The sequence below is a fragment of the Telmatherina bonti genome (assembly GCF_933228915.1).
Source record: "Telmatherina bonti genome assembly, chromosome: 20".
Lineage (NCBI taxonomy): Eukaryota > Metazoa > Chordata > Actinopteri > Atheriniformes > Telmatherinidae > Telmatherina > Telmatherina bonti.
This window is the reverse complement of record NC_136618.1, coordinates 15,247,645-15,270,419: the sequence shown is the minus strand read 5'-3', so window position 1 is coordinate 15,270,419 and position 22,775 is coordinate 15,247,645.

Genomic DNA, 22,775 nt, shown 5'->3' with positions numbered 1-22,775 from the left:
TACAACCCATTTGGGGATGCCTGTTCATTTCATGAATATGACTAACTGTACTCAAAATAATATGACACTTGTCAGGGTGACCATTCATAAAATGAAGCACTGACACTGTCACTAATGCTGCAATTCGTTTGATATATGATTATAGCGCACGGGATGACTGTTTCGGGCCTGTCAAGGACCCTAACAACATGCTTAGAGCTAAGGTCATAACCATAACTGAAATTTAAGAAGCTGATGGGCTTGTTGTAATATAGTAACCTTGGAGAAGAAATCTGAGGCAAATGGGGAAGGAATTCAGTCAGGTATGAAACATGAGGATAGCAGAGGAACACAGAGAAAAAGATAATAAAGCACATGTGTTCTTTAGTCAAAGTGTTAGAACAAAACTGTAATTTAGTTTTAGCCATAATTTAGTCATCTGAATGAAATATTAGATGTTAGTCAACTAAATTTACAGTACATTTGTTCAACACTAATATGAACTGTGAGATTAGCACCCATAGCTAACATTTACATTTATCCGTAAGAATTTATCAGAGCATGTTGTTCCATCTTCCTGTTCCATCTTCCTTCCACCTTACCACACAGAAATGTAGTCTGGTGGGATCTCAACTAAATCAGGTCGGATTGAATCTTGTTTCTGCCAAATAGCTTAGTCTTGTTTGTATTCACTGACAGATATATCAATATTTTTGTCAGGAAAACATTGTCTTTAATAAAAAGTATTGGTGCTTAACTTTCTGTGGCACACATCTTAATTGTTGTAGTCAAACTCATTATTGGTCATTTATATTATGGATCAATGGCAATTTATTTGACATCATTCTGTACTGTTGTCTACACACACTTATATTAATACAAGGTTGGTGGAGCCTTTCCGAGAAGAAAACGGGCAGGACTGCAGGTCGCTTGAAAAGTCCTATATTAGAAATGAGAGGCTGTGTCATATTCATTCATGTTGCGCCTGGTTCATGAGAGCGAGGTGGAGTTGAGCTGATGGGTTGCAGTTTCACATCATACCATGACTTTCATCTCAGAGTCCGACCTCCCTGTCTTGTTCTCTGAGACAAATATTCAAAAGTTTTTGGTTTGCCAACACATCCACATCACAATGCTGTTTTAAAACGAGCTTCTTGCTCATTGAAAACAATTTATTGTTTTAAGCTTTGTAACATTTGACCAGAATCTGTTGTCTTGGATTTTACATAGATAGCAAATAAACAATTGAGTTGTCTCTAAATAATCAGTTTTTAATGCTCAGATGCACCATTTATGCTACGTTGTTGCCATTATATGTTGCTGATCTCTTGGCTTTTCTATAACCCTTACAGCTATAATGTTGCCTGTAACTCTTAGGTTTTCTTTAAAACAATCACATTTAGAGCTGAAATCTTCCCCTGGTGAACCTTTACTATTTATTCTCTTACTCTCTGGCTTCCACTTTCCAAGCAAAAGCACATATTTTACATGCTGCCTTACAAACACTGTTTTCTCCTGCGATGACATGGATATCATTTTAACTGACTGTTAATTCAAATTATGGAGGTATTTTACTTGGAGATGTGGATCACATTGTATATTTTATATATATACATATATATATATATATATATATATATATATATATATATATATATATATATATATATATATATATATGCAAAGATAAAATGTTTTTAGGTGGAAATGGGTGAAATGCAGTTGACTGTATCCAGCAGGAATATGACAGATAAGATTTGTGTAATTTTTCTGTAAGAGGTTCAACAAGGCTAATCAGACAAGATTAAAACATAACATAAGGAATGGAAGATCAAACAAATTTGAAAAAGAAAATCATTTGTCCTTTTCTCTGCAATGTACCACATCTTGTTGACACAGTACAAGCCACTGCAAGGACCATATTAAAACTCAGGAAAAAAACTACAGACATACTGTAGTGTTAAAGATAAGGTTGGCCTTTTATTTGTTTGTTAATATGTGGTGCTTAGCAGCCTATTTACTTCCCACTTTAGTCTGTGTATGTCCCATATCTGAACCGGCTTTTAATCTCCCTTAGGGAATAGGAATGAAAATTTCCCTCCATTGGTAAATGCAAAGGAAACAAAACACTCGATTCCATTTCTCTTTTCTTTACAAAAGATGGGCCAGTTTGTTACACTGAACTTTTAAACTATATCTGCATCTAATTGTGCAGGACACAAAGCAAAGTTCTTTGTTTTGGAAGCTGTCTGGAAGAAATAGACAAATCAGCACTTTGACTGACCTTGGTCTTGAGCTGAGAAGTGGCGCTCCGGGAACCAAAGGAGCAAAGGAGACATCATAAAAGAAAAAAGAAAACTAATAACAGGGATGGACCAGTCTGAGGGTTATCTTCTGAGTAAAGCCGTTATTTGGGTTCCTGCCCAGAACAGGGCATGGGGTGTATACTAGACCTACTCATGTGTTACCAACCAAAGACGTGAACTCTGGTTCACCTGAAACCAGTAGGTATTGGTTCGCTGGTGAAGTTCTCTTGCTGCGCTAAAGCACACAGACATCCAGTAAACGAGAGGAAGTTACGTGCAACACATCATAGTCCATAACCTGATTCCATAGATTTAGAAGCTGAATTAAAATGCAATAATTTACGTGAGGAAGCTGCATTTCAGGACTCATTTTCTGATCAATATCTCATTGTTTTGCACTCAGATTCTCCAACTGTACGTATCCAACATGACACACCATAAAATGTAACGCTCCTAAAGTCAAATTTAATTGACACCCCTGGTTTAGAGGGTTCTGAGCTGATGAAAATAGTTTGCACTAACACCAGGAATCTTATAAAGTATTCAGCCTGCAAGATGAGTTTATTGCTTTAAAGGAAAAGCACAATGAACCGCAGCCACAACACACACTGGCAAATGCTTTTAAAAATGCAAGAAGTTTCTTAAACAAAGCTGGAAAGATACCAAGATGACAGACAAAGTTGGGGAACTTATTGTCACAACAAGCACCTGTTAGTTGTGGAAAATATTTCGTGATTTTTATTTTTTTATTTTTTTTTTGTGTAGTTGTTTGTTTTTATAGAAATTATTTGATTTAGGTTTAAAGAGGATAATCAATCTGTATTCAGAAAAAATGATAAAAGAAATCCTAGTTAGAATAACATTTAAACTTAAAATAGTTTCAATTTAAACATGTTATTTACTTTTGGATGACAGATTTGTAGAACTAAAAGCGGATGAAATTGGGTTGACCATCCAAAATGGCCCAGGTAGGTTCATGTGTTGATGAGGTCTTGGCATAAATAGATCTTCACTGTCACCTTGTGAACCATTAATATGAGCAGCATTGGGGATTTTTTTTTAAATCTATTTTTAAAAACATAAAAAAGTCCAGTCGATGAAAGAAAAAAACAAAACAAATGAGCCCGTACACCTCACTGCATGATGAGATGACTCACCTCAAACAATACCTTTACATTGATTTTAATTTCTTCCAAACTTTCATGATGCAAAATGAAAGTCACAAAGTCCTTTCCTTCAGCTCCCCAGTCAGAGTCAAAAGATTTTATTACATGATGTGACGGGAAATATTCGATTATTAAATAATCACCAGATGTTGTGAAGCAAAGCACAGCGGCTTAGATGAATGTTGCTGCCTGATTAAGTGACATTTCTGTTCTGGTTGAAACATGTTGGCGAACTGAAGCTGATGGCTTTGGCTAGCGTTACAGGAATCCCAGGTTTCTGTTCAATAAGCCCTTCAACAGGAACATTCACACCAGTCGTGCGTCTCTTTTCTGTAATGCAACTGCTAAAAAATCTTTACTGATATGGAGTCCTGACCAGAGCACAGATATTGGCTGGTGAATTGGTCAGGCTCTGGTATAAACACATATTAACCCTTTGATGCATCATGTCCACTACAGAGGACACCTATTTAAAGGATGTTTTCTCACATATTATTAAGTTAGGACGATTTATTTGCAATTTTGCAACTTAAGTGGACATTAGTAGAGTCACCCAACACACTTACTATCAAATACAGTATAAAATTTCATAAACCTCCATACGTGTAACTACCAACTTTAGCTAAGTGATAAGCAGGACAAGAAAATAAAACGTAATTTTTTTTATAGAATATTTTAGATTATATAAATGTTACAATATATTAACTTAGAAATATTCCTATAGAATATATAAAATAAACAAACTAAATAAAAAGTCAAATATTAAAGACAGAGAAAAGTGTCTCTGTACATATCTGTAGAAGTAACAATTTGCATGTGAAAACATTGTGGCATTGTTTTTTAATACCTCCTGCATCTAAGATTTAAAGGGTTTTAGAGAATGTTTATTGCTGGTGTTTGAATGTAGATTTTAATTTTAAGCAGATATTCTGGATTAAAAGTGATCTATTGATTCAACCCAATGTCCTCCCTTCAGACTCTGTAGCACCACTTTGTCACTTAAATGTTTCCTTCAGCCATAATTTCTACAGTTAGAGTGCAAAATGAAACTATGGGGTGATAATAAACTGCTAGCAGTTTTTTTTTTCTCCAGCTGGGTGACAGTCCTGCTGCATTATGCAAGTCTGACAACATTTCACTGCTTGTATCAGTTTGTTTTTGTGAGGCAAAACAAAATAATGAAAAAAAGGGAGTGAGAGAGATCCGTTTCTCCACCCGTCTCAGACAGAAGCAGGGTGGCAAAAGTGTAAGGTGTACTGTCAGCAAAACAGCCCTGGAGGATTCAGTCAGCAGTTCTGCAAGGCAAACAGAATACTTTTAAGGGCAAAGATCGCAAAGGTGAGATTTCATACGTTTAAAACGACACCTGCTCAGCAAAGTCCTGAGACCAGGACTTCTCGCCTGCACATTCGGCTGTGGCTGCATGAAATCTGTCTGAGCTTGTTTGCAACAAAAAAAAAAAAAAACAGCTGCTGCTTGACATTCTGATTATCTTTAACGCCTGAATAATCTGCAGCTCACATTGCAGGACTCAACATTTTCCAGCAATCTGTGGAATATGTGGTTAAAGCACATAAAAACCATAAATAGGATTATCTTTACTTTCTTATTAAAAAGAAAAACACAATTATATCCCAGCAATTTCTCCTCTGCTTTGAATCTGCAATGGCACTTGCATTGATCTTGTGATTTTAAATGACAATACTTATTCATTCAATGTATTTTCATATGCTTCTCTTCTGTTTTGATGTATTTTTTATTTCTGTTTTGATATATCTTTTTATTTCATTTAGACAAAAACAAAAGATATTTTCTCAGTGATGCAGAATCATTAATATCTGCAATTATTTTATAAGTATAAACACGATATATGATCAAAGCTTCTACAGTAAAATATCAAACAATTCAACAATGCCATGTTAATTTTGCAGCTTTTTCTTTAAAGCAAAAAAAAAAAAAGCCTTGGCAGCACTAAAAAGCTAAGCCTCTTCTTGGTTCAGTGGAGTTGAACCTCCAGCTGGGGAGATGCTTCTGCACTAAGAATAATGCACATGCACTTTAATAGGAATTCAGCCTTTTTCAGTAACATTTTTCTGTGTCAGACTTGATTTGATCATCTGTCTGTGAACAACAAGATGAGTCGCTGTTGTTTTTCCCCCTTTAATTTCCGTCATCCCCCCCTGGTTTGGCACTCCAAATAGCATTCAGCAAAAACAACAATGGCATATTTTTTTGTCCATCCGCTGCTACTTTGTCAGATCAAATCTGTCATTTTTATCACATGTAAAGAGTTTTGTATCCATATTTAACAGTAGAACTGTCGTGATGAAACTTAATACATGTAAAAGCCTCGGATATGGTTCCCCATGTCTAAAATCAACCCATCCCTCTGTCTCATGTTCTCCCGTATATCCTGTTGTGGATGCAATCTTAACTGACAAGCCCAACTGTTTGGCATGCAGGATGGAAACATTAAAGACGGAGTTAATCCTCTCTGATTCACTGCTGCTGTCACTCACAGTCTGAGTAAAAACCACTAAATGTGCTTGAAGGAAACAGTACTATCAGTAAAGGCAGTAATATGTCATCATTGGAAATTAGCAGGATACAACATGATTAAAGGCCACATTTCAAAGTTCCACTTGTTTATTGTGTTATTCATTAATCAAATGGTCATGTCACGGGGGGGATTTTGGATGTTATATTGTGGGGTTTTGTTATATTTTGTGTGTGAGCCTGAGACTCTTAATTTGAAGGTGGAGTAAGCCTGAGCACTGTGGACTCAATGACTAATTAGTGGCTGCAGCTGTGATGTACTCAGGTGGTTAGCAGGTCTAGAAGGAGGACTCACCAGACTTCAGGAGGAAGTTGGCAGAGGACTGGAAACTTGCCTTACCCTCTGGTAAGGGCGGCAGGATGGCGCTGTGGAGGCCGAGTTGACCCAAGAGACCGGACGGCGGGTCCACTGAGAACTGGCGGCAGCAGTGACGGACAACCCAGAGATCTGAGATCAACACCTGCTAAGTATTCCCCATAGGGACATGTGTTTGCCTGATGGCAGAATAGGAAGGTTGGCCATCACTACATTACTGCAGGCTAGTTATACACTTGTGTCTTGTTCGGTTTCCCTGCATTTTTATACCTTGGTTTCTGTTCCTACTGCGGGTTCGTTGTGTTGTGTTTGCTTCTTGTAGTTCTGTTATGTCCCTTGTCCTGTTTTGCATTCAGTTTATTTTTTGAGGATAAAATCTTGGTTCTGTATCTGGCTCCTGCCTCTCCATTCCTGCATTTGGGTCCCCCCACTTCCACAAACCATGACAAAAATCCATTTAAAGCTGGGGTCTGTAATGTTAGGGTGCTAGCAAGATCTGAATAACACCCTGCTTTGGCTCCTCCCCCTTTGGTTTTCTTCTTGTGAGATCCAAGGGTTTTTTTCTTACCTCCCCCAAGGAGGTTATGTTTTTACCCGTGTTTATCTGTTTTTGTTCAAAATAAATCCAAAGTTTTGGATGAATTTTATAAAATTTTCAGAAGTTGTTAAAAATGTGAAAAAAGAAGTGATGCAATTTTGGATTAAGGAATTTTTTTTAAAAGCCGTGGTGAGGATTTTCCAAGTGTTTCCTTCAGTACTTTGTATTTTCATCCTAACATGCTATTTATATGCAGGGTGTGGTTTTCAGGTATGCGCTGCGGGAGAAGGGGAGCCGGGAGAAGAATCTTACGAAATATAATGAACAACTTCAATTTGGACCGAATGTGATTTAGCACAAGGGGCTTAATTTGGTTTTGCTTTTATTGTGTTGACTTTTTATTCTTAGTGTGTTGCTTGTATTTTATTGCTGTGGTTGATTCTGAATGTAAACTGATTATCTCTTGTTGCTATGGATCACCTGACTCCTTGACTAAATCAGCACACATGCTGCAGATTGATAAGACCAGTATAAAAAGGGAAGGAGGCAGCACAAGAGGAGAGCATGAACAGTGTTGATCACTGAGCACTACAGGCACGAGGCAATTGACACAAAGTGGCAGGACAGGGTCAGAGTTTCTACAGAATTACAGTAAACTGAGAGGTCTAACTATATTTCTTATTTTTCATGATTACAAAATGTACAGACTATCAGGATGAGGAACCCCTTCACCCAGAGTTTTAAAAAAAAAAAAAAAAAAAAAAAAAAAAAAAGTCTGAGCAAGCTTACCTAGCCCAACTTTAAATGAAAACAATGTCGCTTTTCGGGACATTAATTATGCAATTAAAATGCAATTTGAGATTAATTAATTGCAAAGCCTGTAATTAATTGACTTTTTTTTTTTTTTATCCAACCCCTAGTACTTATACATATAAGGTACTTATCAAAGCCACATTAAACAAAAGATGATGCAGCAAATTAATAGGATTCGTTTTATCTTAAATAATTTGATCCACTATATGAAAAATGTCTAAACATGAAATATCAGTCTTCATATTTCCTTTTAGAGTGTGTATGTGATCCAAACTAATCTTGAATCTGATACAATTTTGTGCTTTTAATCCTCTGCCTTAAAGATCAACAAAATTTTTACTGTTCCCCATGACAGAACATATCCACAGACAGCTGTGGAAATGTCCTGAGTATAAAACTTTAAAACATTATTCTTGACAGTGTCTGATATGCTCTGCTATTTTTGTCGTACTGTTCATTTTTTCTCTTTGAATAAAGACTCCACCCTATTCTGCTATCATTTATCAATTTGTCCATAACCTGACTGCTGTGCAGAAATTCTTCCCAAAGTCGCAAATTTAATGATCTGTCAGATGAAAAGGCTAAATCCATGCAGCCTTCAGTTGTTTACAAATTGCCGGTTTGTTGGCGTGCAAATAAATCAAAGTGAGAGATAACGTCAAAGTGATGTACACCATGTGCAATGCTATATATCTTTTAAACTTCATTATTCAGCATCAGATTGGAAAAGGACACAAACATTAATGTGTCATTAATCTCCGGCTGAATGGACATGTTTGCATTTAAAATAAGATGTGACATTTATTATACAAGTTGTATTAAAGTCATTTATGGTGTACATTTTAACCTATTTTGAAGGTGCCCTTTGTAATCAATAGTTTGAAATGTACAAATTCCACTGCAACCTGCAATCAGTCAGTGACTTCACCATGTTTGTAATGCTGCCATGTTGGCTGTCAAAAAGCTAGCTGCTGTTGAGTGACTGTTTCTCATCCTGCACAGTGCTAGTGGACTTTACACTTTCCAAATCAGTTCAGACATCAATATTTAAAAAAAAAAAAAAAAAAAAAAAAAGTGTGCTTGTTGGTGTTCAACACCAGTATGGCTTCCCAGAATCCTGATTTAGAAACTTCTAAAACTGTCAACTTGGAGATATTGCTCATAATTCAGCATACCACAACAGTAAGTTACCCAGTGACAGCTGCATGTCACATGGGCAGAATTAAAAGCTTAAAAGTTGTTAGTGTCTTATAGATATGTTATGGTACGATGTGAACCAGAATTTAGCTGTGGAAAGTTCACCAAAGTATTTCCTCTTCATACCACTGAGTGAATACCAACAGCAGATGCAGATAACATCAATGTTTGAGTGAATGTTACAATTACTTTGAGGAAACATTGTTATTTGACTGTTTTTGACCTACAAAAGAAACTAAAAGTGAGCAACTATTTAATTCCGTTAAGGAGGTTATGTTTTTGCCCGTGTTCATCTGCCAAATTTACGCACAAAACTGGGCAGACTTTAGTGATTTGTGTGGGTTTTGTTTTGTTCTTTCTTTTGAGAATGGGTCGTGGTCTAACTTGGTTTCCACTGAAGTTTGGGAGTGATCTGGAAGTAACAGGAATTTTTATAGGAGTTTCTCATTATGGGTTGAAATGAGCTGCTTTTCTAGTTAACGCTGAAACTGTTATCATCGTATCTTGCATTCCCACCATGTTCACTGTAAACTTCATGAATATCCAATCAACTTCACTACAGTGACATTTAAACTTAAGATATTTTTGTTGTTGTTGTTCATCTGCTGCTTGACACCAACAAAGTGATCACTACACAGCCGAGAGCTCTCGGACGTCTTTGAGTTAGTGTTTATCTTCAGTCAGTCAGTAGGCAGTCTGGAAAATAAAAACTCATCATTAGGATGCAGATTGGAACATCCAGAGGCACAGCATGAAGGCACATTATTTTTTTCAAAACAGAAAGGCAGCTGGAGCAACTGAACCTGTGGCAGCAGTACACCTGCTCTGTTTATCTTTTTGCCATCCATGAATGTTGCAGCTATGCAAATCATGTGATCAGTGATTAAAGTTAAGAATTGGCTGTAAGTAAACTTATGTGCAGACTGGAGCTGCCTGAAATACCATTTTGAACCCATACATGGGCCATGAGTCACTGCAGTGTTTAGTCTGACCTGAAATAATAGAAGGTGAAGAGAAAAGTGGAAACAAACAAATTAACTGTCAGCTAGCAGCAGCGTAACAGCATGTGGATCTATATCAATACATTGATTCAATCATCAGAGCGCGAATAGAATCAATGAATTTACAGAATTTACAAAGTCATTGAGCATTTGGAATACATCTTTTAAAAAACATGTAGCATTACAACTGCTTCAAAGAAAATTTGTGTGCTTAATCTAGTGGGAAACGCTGACACCTAAAGTTGTGATATAATAATGATAAAATGAGACTGGGAACATATTGTTTGAGACAAGTTTGTTTGCTCGTTTGTTCATTCATTCTTGAGGTTTTAGACAATTTTATTACATTTTGAAGTTTAATATTCAAAATGTAACAGTGTATTTTTTTTTGTAAAAGTAAATAGATGATTTGTTTAAATGATACTTGAGTAGAATTTTGTTATTTAATATAAATTGGTACGATTGTGTTTTAACAGCATGTGCTATTGTTTCATAACGGCCTTGAATTGAATTGTCAGAATTTCTGATATCCAAAAACACTGAATGACCATCCACTGCATCAGTGAATTGTGCTTTCTCATGATAGGGCTTTGAAATGAAAAGATTTAATGCAATTTGGTTTCCTTAGATATGCAATTAGTTTTATTAATTGGTTCATATCAATGCGGTTATTAACTGAAGAAACCACACTCAGCAACAAAGAAAAGAGACAAAACAAGACTTAATATTGGGGTTTCTTTTCTCTGCTGGAAATCACTTTTAGGTTTTTGGTTTTTTTTATTTATTTTTTTTTATCTTAAAGTCTTCCTTATACAACTTGGAAAATTTGAAGCGAGTCATTGAATTACCAGAATGTAGACTCAACTGAACATGAATCATCCTCACTGACCTTTAAAGACAAATCCTTCTGTTTTTCCAATACTCAGAAGTGGTTCAATAGTCCCTTGGAGAGTGCCTCTCATGATAGGCAAAAATCAATAGTCAGTTTTTACACAACATTCATCTTGGTGGTTAATCACCAACTGAAAAATCACTCGCACTATGTTCAACTCTCATCGGTCCCAGTCAGTAATGATGCTGTATGCTAATGCTAATCTCTCATCTCCCGTGCTCTGGCATTTTCCACTGCAGAAACCGTTAATTGGCTGTACTGCCCTGATGTTTGGATATTGAAGTTTGAGCTTCAATCTTCCATATCATCTTCATGTCTTTTATTCACACAAATCCCATGCAACACTCCATAATGAGAATATTTGCACAGCACTATTATGAGTTCTATATGCAATTCTCATATAACCCTGTATATGGAATGTAGGGTTTAAAAAAAAATAAAAATAAATAAATACAAAATCAAATCCACAACAAGATCATGCATAAAAACAATGAAACCAAAGCATACGTACAAGGTTTTTCTGATAAATAGTTCTCTACTTTGACATAGGGTTTAAAGTACTTGCTGATCTATGTGCAGCCACATCACCTTAACAGTACAATGACTATGATTTTCAGATTCTCCTGCATGCAATCCGCCCCAACCAACATTCTTTGCTTTGCAAATTATGCCATTATGATTTGCTTTTAGTCAAGTGTTTATTCTAACAGGCCTTTTGTTTTTATATTTACATAGTTGCTGCCTACTTGTATATTTTATGAGGGAAATTCCTGTGTTTTTAATGCCACTAGTACAATGGCTAAAGATCCTGAGTAAAAAGAATATTTTCCATCATTTTTTGAAAATATTTTTGATCACAGTGCACTAAAAAAAACACGTGACTTTAGAGTATGAACCAAGTGCTGAAACAAGAGAGAATGAGTTCTCTGATTGTAGGATGTGCAGAGAAGTAAACCACAAAGACTAATATCTCTCCTTTATGTAGTTAATAAGGTTTCTATCTGTAGACTGTTTTCAAGAAGTAAAACATACAAACCAGGGAATTTATCATTTATCATGTAATCATGTGTGAAATGTAATCAAGTTAGAAGGTAAACCTAAACAAGGTTTTCCATTTAATTACATTTTTATCTAATTGTCACCTGAACTCAGGGTGGAAAAAAATACTCATACATCATAAATGGGGAAGATTAGGTGACTTTCCCCGTAATTGTCTTCCTCTGGAGAATTGGTGGTCCAACGAAGTGACGATTCACATCCATGTTTGTAATGAGCCTCACTTGTCAGCGGAGGACCACATCAAGCCTGCTGAAATGCAGCTGTAACTTTCCTCTTTGACTTTTGATATCTAAAATTTCAACTGTGGGGCTTTATTGTCCCTAATAAGAAGGGAAGAGTGTTTGTGTGTGGCTCTCGTTTGCACTGTTCATAGTGAGTCTAGTTGGTCATAGCAGATCAGATAGTAAACTCTGCAACAAAAGGCTCCGCTGACCAGGTGCCAGGAGGGCACCATACACTGCTACCTGGTCTGTGGGAAACACTAAAAGGTAGTGATGGATTCAGCAACACCAACGCATCTGCACATGTGTGGCACTCAGAGTGAAACCCTGATTCGGTGTGCGTATTGCTTTAAGAAAAGGTTATGTGACTGATAAAACTGATGTTTCGCCTGTCACCGATGTGCCAAATTATGTTTAAAAGAAGCAAGTCTGTCAACAAGATGCGTCTACCAAACGAATCACAGCCTTTGAAGTACAGTTGTGTTGCTTGAGCCACTGTGACATGAAGCACTAAGGAAGAAAAGTGTCCACTGTGTGGGACTGCTTTGATCTTATATCAACAAATAACTTATTTGTTATTTACTTGATTAATTTCTATTATTGTCAGTTCCTGCCTGAACTATAAGAATTTAAATCCAAGTCAAAGGGATAAATTATGAATTATTCTTTGCAGGTTAAAGGTCACATGTGTGAAAGAGCTATCATTAATAAAGCCTTTCCTCAGTGGAAGGCATTGTCATAGACTGTAGATAAAAGATGGACAGAGCCTCTATGACACCAACTATGGGTTTCTGATAAGCTGAGCTGAAGCTCATCCACCATCTTGGCAGCATCGAGGGTGTTGTCACTCCTGGAAAATACAAAAATGGGCAAAGACATGGAGCTGAGAGGTGGCTGTGAGCATGGGGTTGGATGAATAACAACGATCAAACTCTGACCTGCCTGTAGCTAAGAACTAACCAAGCTAACCTGGAGCTAAAGGGGGCTAATCAGCTAATAGAGGTAGGGTGGGGGGCGGGGTTTAAAGCTGTTAGCTAGTTAACAGCCGAGGTTATGCGACACTGCCTTGTTGCAGTGGGATATCCGGTACCTGTCAATCCAAAGAACATTCAATTCAATTCAACTTTATTTATATAGCGTCAAATCACGGCAATGCCATCTCAAGACGCTTTATAGAGAAGAAACTATAATGAAAGCCAATTCATAATAGCCTATACAAGGAAACCAACAGATTGAGTTAGGGGGAGAACATTCCCCTAAATATGCCAAAGATTAAGTTACTTCTAAACAGTTATATTAAAAAAAAAAAAAAAAAAAAAAAATTCCCAGTTTTCATGAAGGTAAACCTGACCTATTAACAAATGTTTTTTTTTTTTTTGTTTTTTTTTTGTAACAGGCTGTAAACATATATTTCTGCTGAGAAACTGCCCTTTTAAACATGGCACCCCATGGGAATTTGTTGTTTTGGAGCCACTAGTGGATGAGAGGTGCACTGCAATTTTTGTTATGGCACCATAGTGGAGAGGAAGTTCGGGTCTTTCCTGAAAGCACCTTACACCCTAATTCCCTTCACCTGTGCCTCCGCCTTTTTAAGCAGCAGTCCTTCCTTTTTCTGAGTGCCAGATCATCAGAGCTTTTCCCCTTCACACATCAAGAATTACTGAAATATTCTGGAAAGCCTGTGTATGACCTGTTTTCTTCTCATGGTATCCAAGCCTGCCTGCCCCAGTCTGGAACTCTGCCTCTGCTGATTAAGTCTCTCTGGTATTTTGGAACTCTGAACGTCTACTGGATCTTGGATCTTGGATGTTGTCTTCCTACCCATTACCCTCACAGCAAGACTCAACTCTTGGTACGTTCAAGCTACTCAGAGGAACCACCTCTCAAGCTTGATTTCAAAGAAGACTCACCTGTTTTTCCATCCCCACAGAGAAACAAGCTGGTGGAGTTGGCGAGAATCCTAATAAAATCTCTACTTCTGACAGTCCTAAGGTTTACTGAGTTTTTGTGGGTTCAGGCTGCTGAAATTGTTACATTTTTGGCACTTCTGCATAGACTCCACTCTTAACTGCTGGAGGTTGCTACTTGGGGAACATAGAGCAAGGCATGAAAATGAGGTTACAAATGCATCGGTAATCAACCCAGGTTATACCAACATCTTACAGCTACAACATATATTAGCACCTCCAACACCACAGACACTTCTACTACTGAGGTTCAAAGATACTTTGCTAAGACCAATCTTCCAAAACTTACTGACTAAAAACATGTGGAAAAAAAAAAAACAAACCAAAACCCTCCATGCCTAATTCACAAAACTTTCAATTTGATTTTCACATTATGACACAGGTTCATGTTATTTGACCGCATATTTTAAGAGCTATTATAAACTTAGATGGAGTTTATTGCGATATTCAGTAACCTAAAATTGTCTCTACTCTGTGTGTCAGTTGAGTCTCTCAAGAAGGTCAGCTGCAATGAAGTTTACAAACCAGCAGGTGTCAGTATTGAGCAACGCAATATTGATACATTAGCAATACAGTCTGGACAATGTGCTGACATGTTTTATTTATTGCTACATATTATTCATCATTGTGATTTTCAACATTATCGGGTGATAAACGGTCACACTTGCATGAACTAACAACGCACCAGACCAACGCACTTTTCTTTGAACATCTGGAGTTGAGTCACTGCAACTCTTTTCTGAAACGAGGCACACCTGATCAGCAAAACACCTGATTGGGCTGCTTGTGCACACCTGATCAGTGACTACCATAGTAACCACAGGAACCCTTCAGGCCAACTGCCTGGTGTTTCATTGCATTGCCTTGTTCTGTGTCTGATAGATCAATTATTACCTCCCCCAAGGAGGTTGTGTTTTTACCGTCGATCTTTTTGTCTGTTTGTGTTCAAAATAACTCAAAAATTTATGGAAGGATTTTTTATTAAATTTATGAGAGTTGTTGGAAATGTGAAAAGGCATAACTGATTTAATTTTGGTGGTGATCAGGATCACCATTTGGATCCAGGAATTTTTTTTAAATATGGGGGAAACTGGCCCTTGGCTCTCCGAGTGCTTTTCTAGTTATTACTTTATTCAAAGATAATAATAATAAAAAAAAAAAATATTTGAGAATTAAGCATGTTTTTAAAATATGATGCACAAGGTTTCATTTTCCAATTACTATAAATAATTTCTAAATGATTGGGACCACATCAATATTCACTGTATCCTCTCAAGGTAATATTTTATGTCAGACAAATATTTATTGAAAATATGCTTTTCTAAGTACAATAAACCAAAAGTCTCGTTCCTCATTTTCCCCAGTTCATTTCCTTCATGGCAATTGGCTTCAGAGTGCATTATAAATGAAAGTGTTGGAAAAATCCTCCTCCCCAGGACTTGTTGACAACAGATGAAATTGAACAAGGTAAAAAACATGATTGGGAGCATCAATGCTGCAAAACAAAAGGCAAAAACCATTATAGGGAATGATACTGCAGTGATGCCTGTGCAACCATGGATGAAAAACACAGTGAAAATTATTTCATCTGACAGAACTGCTCTCATAACAAAGTCTATGTACAACACATCAAACACAAGCTATTCATTTGCTTATCTGTATCTGTGAATGTATGTGCTTTAATCTGTACATGCTCCAATCAGCAGCAATCCTTTTACAAACGTGAGCACATGGAGTGAACTGATTTTAGTTTTCAATCAGCTGTTAATCATTACGGAGAGCAGTGTTCTACTGATTCTTGTTTCATCAGCATCTCCAAGGCCTCCGACGGTCACAGAGCCACACATGATTGATGCTTCCTGCTCTGTTCTCCTGCAGAGCCTGAGCAAAGGTAATAACCAGACCGCAACCCTCTTAAAGATGTTTCCCGTTTCTCAATCACCTCCTTATACTACAAATATTCAGACCCAAACACGTTTGACCACGTACAACAAAAAATATGGATTATTATAAAAAATGTGCACAAACATTGAACACGAACTCTGCCAAATCAGAGCAGTGAGTCAGCTATTGAAACTAAGGCAAGCACTTGATATGCAGGCATCCGCTTTGTGGCTTATCTCCACTGCTCAACTGTGCAGAGCAATTGCCGCTTGGCTGGCCCTGCTAAAAAAAAAAAAAAAAAAAGGTTTCTTTTTCTCTCCTGCTTTTGCTTGTTTCCCTGCCTATTTCCTGGCTCCCCCCTGATCAGCTATGACTTTAATGCTTTTAGTTGTTAATTTGGAAAGATGTAGGGGAATATTTTCATTTTATGTCATTTGCAATCAAATGGATGATTTAACCACAATTTGACAGATGGTACAAAGCTAGTTTTGAGGCGGTGCCATGGATCAAAGTATGAGGATGACACATTCCTTACGCTCAACAATAAATTGTAGGCAAACCTGGAATTGCTGTCAAGACAAAGAAATATCATGATGAAAACCTAGTTTTGTTTTTCATCATCCAGCAGCCTGATAATGTCTATTTCCAGTTAATTCATTTTATTTATTAAATGCTCTTCGTTCCTACTTAAGAATTGTAGAGGTGACAGTGTTCAGGAAATCAAACCTCGAAGACAACACAGTGCTAAAATAAGAACTGTTCTTTTTTTTATTTTAATGCACCCTGTACCAAACCATAACAAGGAGAATGATGGTCTGGCTGTGTTGTGCCAAATAAATGTGCTCTGTCAAAAGGAGTTTAATGACATAAGGTCTCTTTTGGGTTTTTCTATTGTTTTTTCATCTTTTAAGGGCACATTCACATCAGCCTTTTTGATTTGAATCCGAGTCTGTTTGCTTGGAAAGTTCAATTCATTTGAGGAAATGTGAATGTGCCAAACGAAGGTTGAATCAGACCAAAGAAGCAAACTGGGTCAGCCTACAAACGCAGGTCTCGGCCTGTTTCAAGCGGACTCCAAAAAAAAAGTCTCTTCCTGCATGTATGGATGTAGCATCGCATTGCCCGTAAATACATAGCGATGGCGTTACGAGTCTTCTGACTCATCTGTTGTTCATACTGTGGTCATTGTTACAGTGTATTTCTGCAGTAAACTTGCATAAGACAAAATAAATAAACCAAAACAGCAATAGTTTTGTGCTCTATGTTTAAATTGCAACAGAGTTTTCTTCTTAATGCGGATCTTGTCCTTCCTTTTGCTAAATGCAGCGCCACCTTTGGTGGGAATGGGGATATGTTATTGTAAAGGTTTGCAGCGTTTGACCAAGGTGCAGCGTGAATGCAATCTCAATCTGAATGGATACACCCCCCTACAACTGAGCCAAGTTCCCAATCGGACCGAATCTAGCGGCCTATCCTGATGTGAATGCACCCTAAATTAGTCTGTTGTTTTGGGGGGGGAGGGACAAAAGAAAGGAGAGAAATAAGAGAAAAAGACAGTAAGGGGAAAGAAGATGAACAAAAGGTGAATATAACTGGGTCCAGGGCCCCTTCGAGGCGTGGAGAAGGCCACCACAGGAAGCAACTAATCATTGGTCAAATCCACAACATCCCCTAAAACGTGCATGTTGCCCAAAACTCTACATGTCTGAATGATAGTCACCTGCATTCACTGGGACCCTCTGCAAGGCAGTATTAATGTTCCAGTTAACTGTTGAGGGTTATGGTTTTTAATGTTCATGTTACATGAAAAGAGGATGTTTGGTCATCCTATGTTAACTGAATAGTTGTGTTAGGTTTTAAAAAACGTTTGCAGTTTTTACATTGTAAACCTGTATTCGATATTAGAGATTTTACTGCCAATTTCAATTTGAGTCACACAGCATTCTGTATGAACAGTGGACAGCATGTGATCTATAAATTTCTTCTCCCTCAGTGGCGGTTGTTTTGAGGGTAATTTTTTAAACATGTTTTTGAACAGAGTATCGCTGATATTGACTTGACTTTTACTTGGTATCAGATTGGAAAGAAAATCAGAGGCATTGTACGTCACAATCGCTTAAAAACCACTTCTGCTCACTGGGAATGATTATTGCAATGTTTTATTTATAGTGTGTGTCATCCGACATGACACATTTTATGAATATTTAGAGCTTTGTAAACATGTAAAAACTCATTAAATATTAAATATTTTCACATAGACTGAAATTGAAGCCAAAAGAAACACATTTCCTAAATAAAATCTGCAATCAGCAGCTGTTGACTTTAACAGCAGAAGCTAATATGTGTCAATATGCATGTGTGATTTGATTAAGTACAGGAATTTATGATTTAAGTTGACATTGTATTTCTAACAAAATCATTTCAAAGTGCCAAAGCACTCTTTTATACCCCAAAAGTATCTCTCTCTAGAGAGATGTGTGTGTGTGTGTGTGTGTGTGTGTGTGTGTGTGTGTATAAAACACACAGATGTGTGTGTGTATATGTTTAAAAAAACCTTTTTATTTCAATTGGAAGGTGATAAAGTGTACTACGCCAGGTGGTAATGAAGAGGCTAAAATGTTTTTACTCCTTGAAAGAACACACTGACTTCTGGCTGTTCCTTGTGTCTTTGATGGTGCAAACACAAAAGCAGCTTTAATTTTTGTTTCATTGTGCAAGAAGCAGATCTGATAATGTCACTTGGAGAAATAAGGTATTATCCAATTGCTGCACTGGCTCAAATCAAAGCCTGAAATATTAAAGTGAAGAAACAAGCTGAAGGTTTCCCACGTTGATGAGATTAGTTAATTAGCAAGAATCAGACAGACTCTTCATCATGTTTTATGTGCTTGATTTATAAGATCTGTAAAAGAAAAGTTCATGAGAGACTAAATATAACTATAAGCAAAGACACAGCTGTGATTCTACTTTGTTTGACCCTCACGTAGTCTGTCATATTAAGTCAGGTAATGTGATCGAGCAGGATTGATTTTCAAAACAGAGATGAAGTCAGTCATTAAACACAAGGATAACTATATTTGACAGAACATAAGGGAGCCACAATGCCCTTTGGCATAACAAAAAAAGGCAATTAATGTAAAAGGAACTGGCAGGAGAGCCGAAGAAATGATCATATTTGTATGAAGTCGCAGCAATGTAGGCAGTTTCAGAAGAGCTCAGTGAAAGCTCGGCAGAAAAACATCTTCTCCAAATATGCTTCTATTGAAAATGTTTATGCATTGAGTCTCTGTGCCTTTAATAATCTTTGCCGCCGTACGGCTCAGTAATTCACCCTCAGGTGTGAGTGAATACACTCTGAAGTATAACTGAATAACGCTGATTATTATCATTAAATAGCACCACTGAATTACTTTGTTGTCACTTTCTCCCCTTAATTTCCACCCTGCCTAGGGCCTATCCTTCCCCACTAAACCTCAGAGTGGATGCATTTATTTTTTGCCAGCACACACTTTTTTTTTTTTACATAACCTTTAAAAACCTTTCCTTTTTTTTATTCCCAGGTCTGTGTAACAAGGAGAAAGTAACAGACAAATGATAAGGACTGTTTGTCAGTTATTCCCAGTTCTCACCACTCTTATCACTTTTTTATATGAGAGCTTCTGACACATTTCCTTGTGCCCACATCTATCACCATAAGTTTCCTTATTCTCACCGGCAATAATCACGTTGCTTGCATTTTTTTTTTTTTTAAATTTAGTTCACTCAATGTCATGTCAGGACAAGGAAAAGATGGCGTAAGCATAAAGTGAAAATGGCCATCTAAAAAGAGACGAGTGTTCTCAAAGCCATTTACAAGTTAATAATATGGATCAAATGGTACTTTTTGATGCCAAATAGGATTTAAATGCACTCCTTTGCACATACCAGCTCAGACTTGTTGGACGTCAGTTACAAAATGAGTAATTTTCATTGCTGCAGTTGATTACTCATTCTGCCTTCATTATGCAAGTTTAATGAAGAATTTAGTCCCAGACACCATTAACTTCTCATAGGCACCCAGATGCAAGTTGGCTAATTGAAATGGGGCTCAAATTACATTATGCTTGAGTGGCAATTCACCTCAAAGTATTCTCGTATCTTATTATTTATGTTATACTAGATGATACAGATATCTACTGACAAATCTCAGCAGGACAAGTGATGTTGAGTCATGCTATGGTGGCAGGGAGCCCTCAGGATAAAGTACTGGCCACTATAACTGGTGTTGGTATTAAACGGATCAAATGTCATGACTTACGTGTAATTCATTAAAAAAATGACTAAAGAGGCACTTTTTATGCCAAAACAAGAACTACAAAGATTTACTGAAAGATTTAAAAGAAAAAGGCAAGAAGGTTTTTGTGGCTTATAAATCTACGTGAGTGACGTCCATCCCGTTTGACAATGGTGGCTTGAAATATGAGCGCTGCCTAGCAGTGTGTGTGATTGATAATTGCTGTACTGTGGCTGCCTGCCTGCCATCTCCACTGTGGCCTGCCAATTCATCAGGCATCAAAGACAGATTGGACCGATGACTAATGCCTGCGTCTGTCTGTGACAAACCCCAGATACAGGATACGCTTCCAGCTGCAGCCAGACAGCACCCTGCTTTGCAAATCTGGCTTATTAGGGAGGTGACAGTTCAATGCTTGAATGTGGCATCTAATGATACAAAAAGTAAAAGAAACCGTTTGAAGTGTCAAACCTTTCTGACACCTTTAAGGTAAAAAGTACTCAATCACAGAAACAATATTTGCAGCAGGCTGTTCTTTTTTTTTTTTTTTTTTTTTTTTTTTTTAATCCAGAAGGGTTTATTCTTCCTTAGAAATAAGCAGGTGCCATTCGTTCCATGTTTTTAACGAAGCCAGGATATGCTCACTCTCTCGGTTCTTCACTGATTGACTTCCTATCTCCATCTGTCATTCTTAGATAGGCTGTGTTATTAAGCAAATGAGTTACTGCTCCGGTGGGCTTTGCCATCAGATAGCTGTGACTGAAGGTTAATGCGATGTTGTTCGTTGGGGAAATTGGAGAGTTTGTGGGGAGGGGGAGGGGGGTGCCCTCGCTTAGCACGGTGCTCTGCTTTATACATGTGCTCCTAGACCTGGTGTCAGTTGTCTCACACGCAGGGTCCTGACTCCCAAGAGAACAGACAGCGCAAGAAGATGAACAAAAAACATTGTTTATCAAGGTGTCCTAACAGTAGTTTACTTTTCACTGCACTGTGTATAACAGCATTGTACATTAAGAAGCCAGGCTAAACATAAATTAGCTCATCATCTTGGCTGTTAACAGGGAATGTTAACTTGAATCAAAGTTAACTCCTGACTACAGTCCCACACCAGTAAGTCTCATGGTTATAGTTACTTCTTTGTTGCTCGTGTGTAAGACGTTTCAGTGCTGGCAATGTAGATGTTTTGCTGATGTAAATATTCTAAAAATGATGCATTTGTTTAATGTTTAACAGGGTAAACTAAGCAGCAGCTGGAGAGTTTAGCTTCTATTCCTGATAAATCCGGAAACTTTCACCGGAGGTTAATAACCACGTTTGAAAAGCCAACCTGCTTTTCGCCATCTTGAATGAATCCTGTCTTTGTATCCGGTGTATCAAACAGAAATAGAAGAAAAACAAATAGCCTTAATCCTAAAGGGCTGATGGTGCCAACAGACACTGTGCCTGGCTCTGGGCCTGGTTTTGGAAGAAGATTCTTTCATTTATAGCAGACTCACTCAGGAGGGTGGGGTGGGGGCTGGGGGGGGAGGGGGGGGGGGGGGGGGGGGTGATTGTTGTGATGATCCAGAAATGTAAATTCGTTTTTTTTTTTTTTTTTCTTCTTCCCTTTTGTCTTCACTGAAGAAATATGGCTAGCACAAAATGAATGGTAGGCTGTCTTCTCTGCACTGACTTTGTTTGTTTTACAGAGGAGTTGAGACTCAAATCCACTGACCTGGAAAAAAAGTTTATTTCTGAATCTGGCCAGCAAAGAAGCGAAAGCATATTTATTTTCAGGAGACTTCTGTGTGCAACTGTATTGTACACTTGTGATTGGAGGTGACTGGAGGTGTGGTGTTCACTGTTGCTTCTTGCAGGAGAATTCCTGGTTCAGATCTCAGCTGGGCTTCTTTCTCAGTGGTGTTTACAACGTTCTCCAACAGCATGTTTGTGTTCTTTCCAGCTTCCCACCGCAGTCTAAAAGCATGTGTTCAGTATGATTGGCTTTCCTAAATTCTCCCCAGTAGTGGGTGAGAATGGATGGGAGCTTCTCTGTTTGTGATGGACCGAAGACCTGTCCAGTGTGAACCCTGCTTCTACCCAGCAGAACAGATAGACAGTTAGCTGCTTGTGACTCTGCATTTGAATTGACAATGGATGTATGAAAATAGTCCTTGAGACTTTCTAGCATTCCTTTGGTTAGCTTGTAATGACAAAATCTGCTCAACTGATTTACCAAAATGGCCTTTCCATCCCCATTACACTAAATGTATTCTTTGTCTCTTTTTTCCTCTTTTTATTTTGTTGCGGTTTTCAGATTTGAGGCAAGAAGCAAATAATGGAAGATATTGTAAAGGACAGGATGGAAAGATTTTTTTCTCCTTTTTTGTCCAGATTAAACAGTACAACATAAATTATGGAAGGGTGAAGACTTTGCTCTGTTTATAAGGATTAACGCTCTGGGAAAAATAACCTTTCTGCAACTGCAGATTGCACTTCAGAGACCATTGCCCCAAAAATCCAATGTTTTTGTCCCGCTGGTGTGACATGTGTAAACTAGAGGTTCATGTGCAGTTTTCATATTTTCGATTTCTGCACTAGGTTACTACATGTTTTGCTATTTTTTCT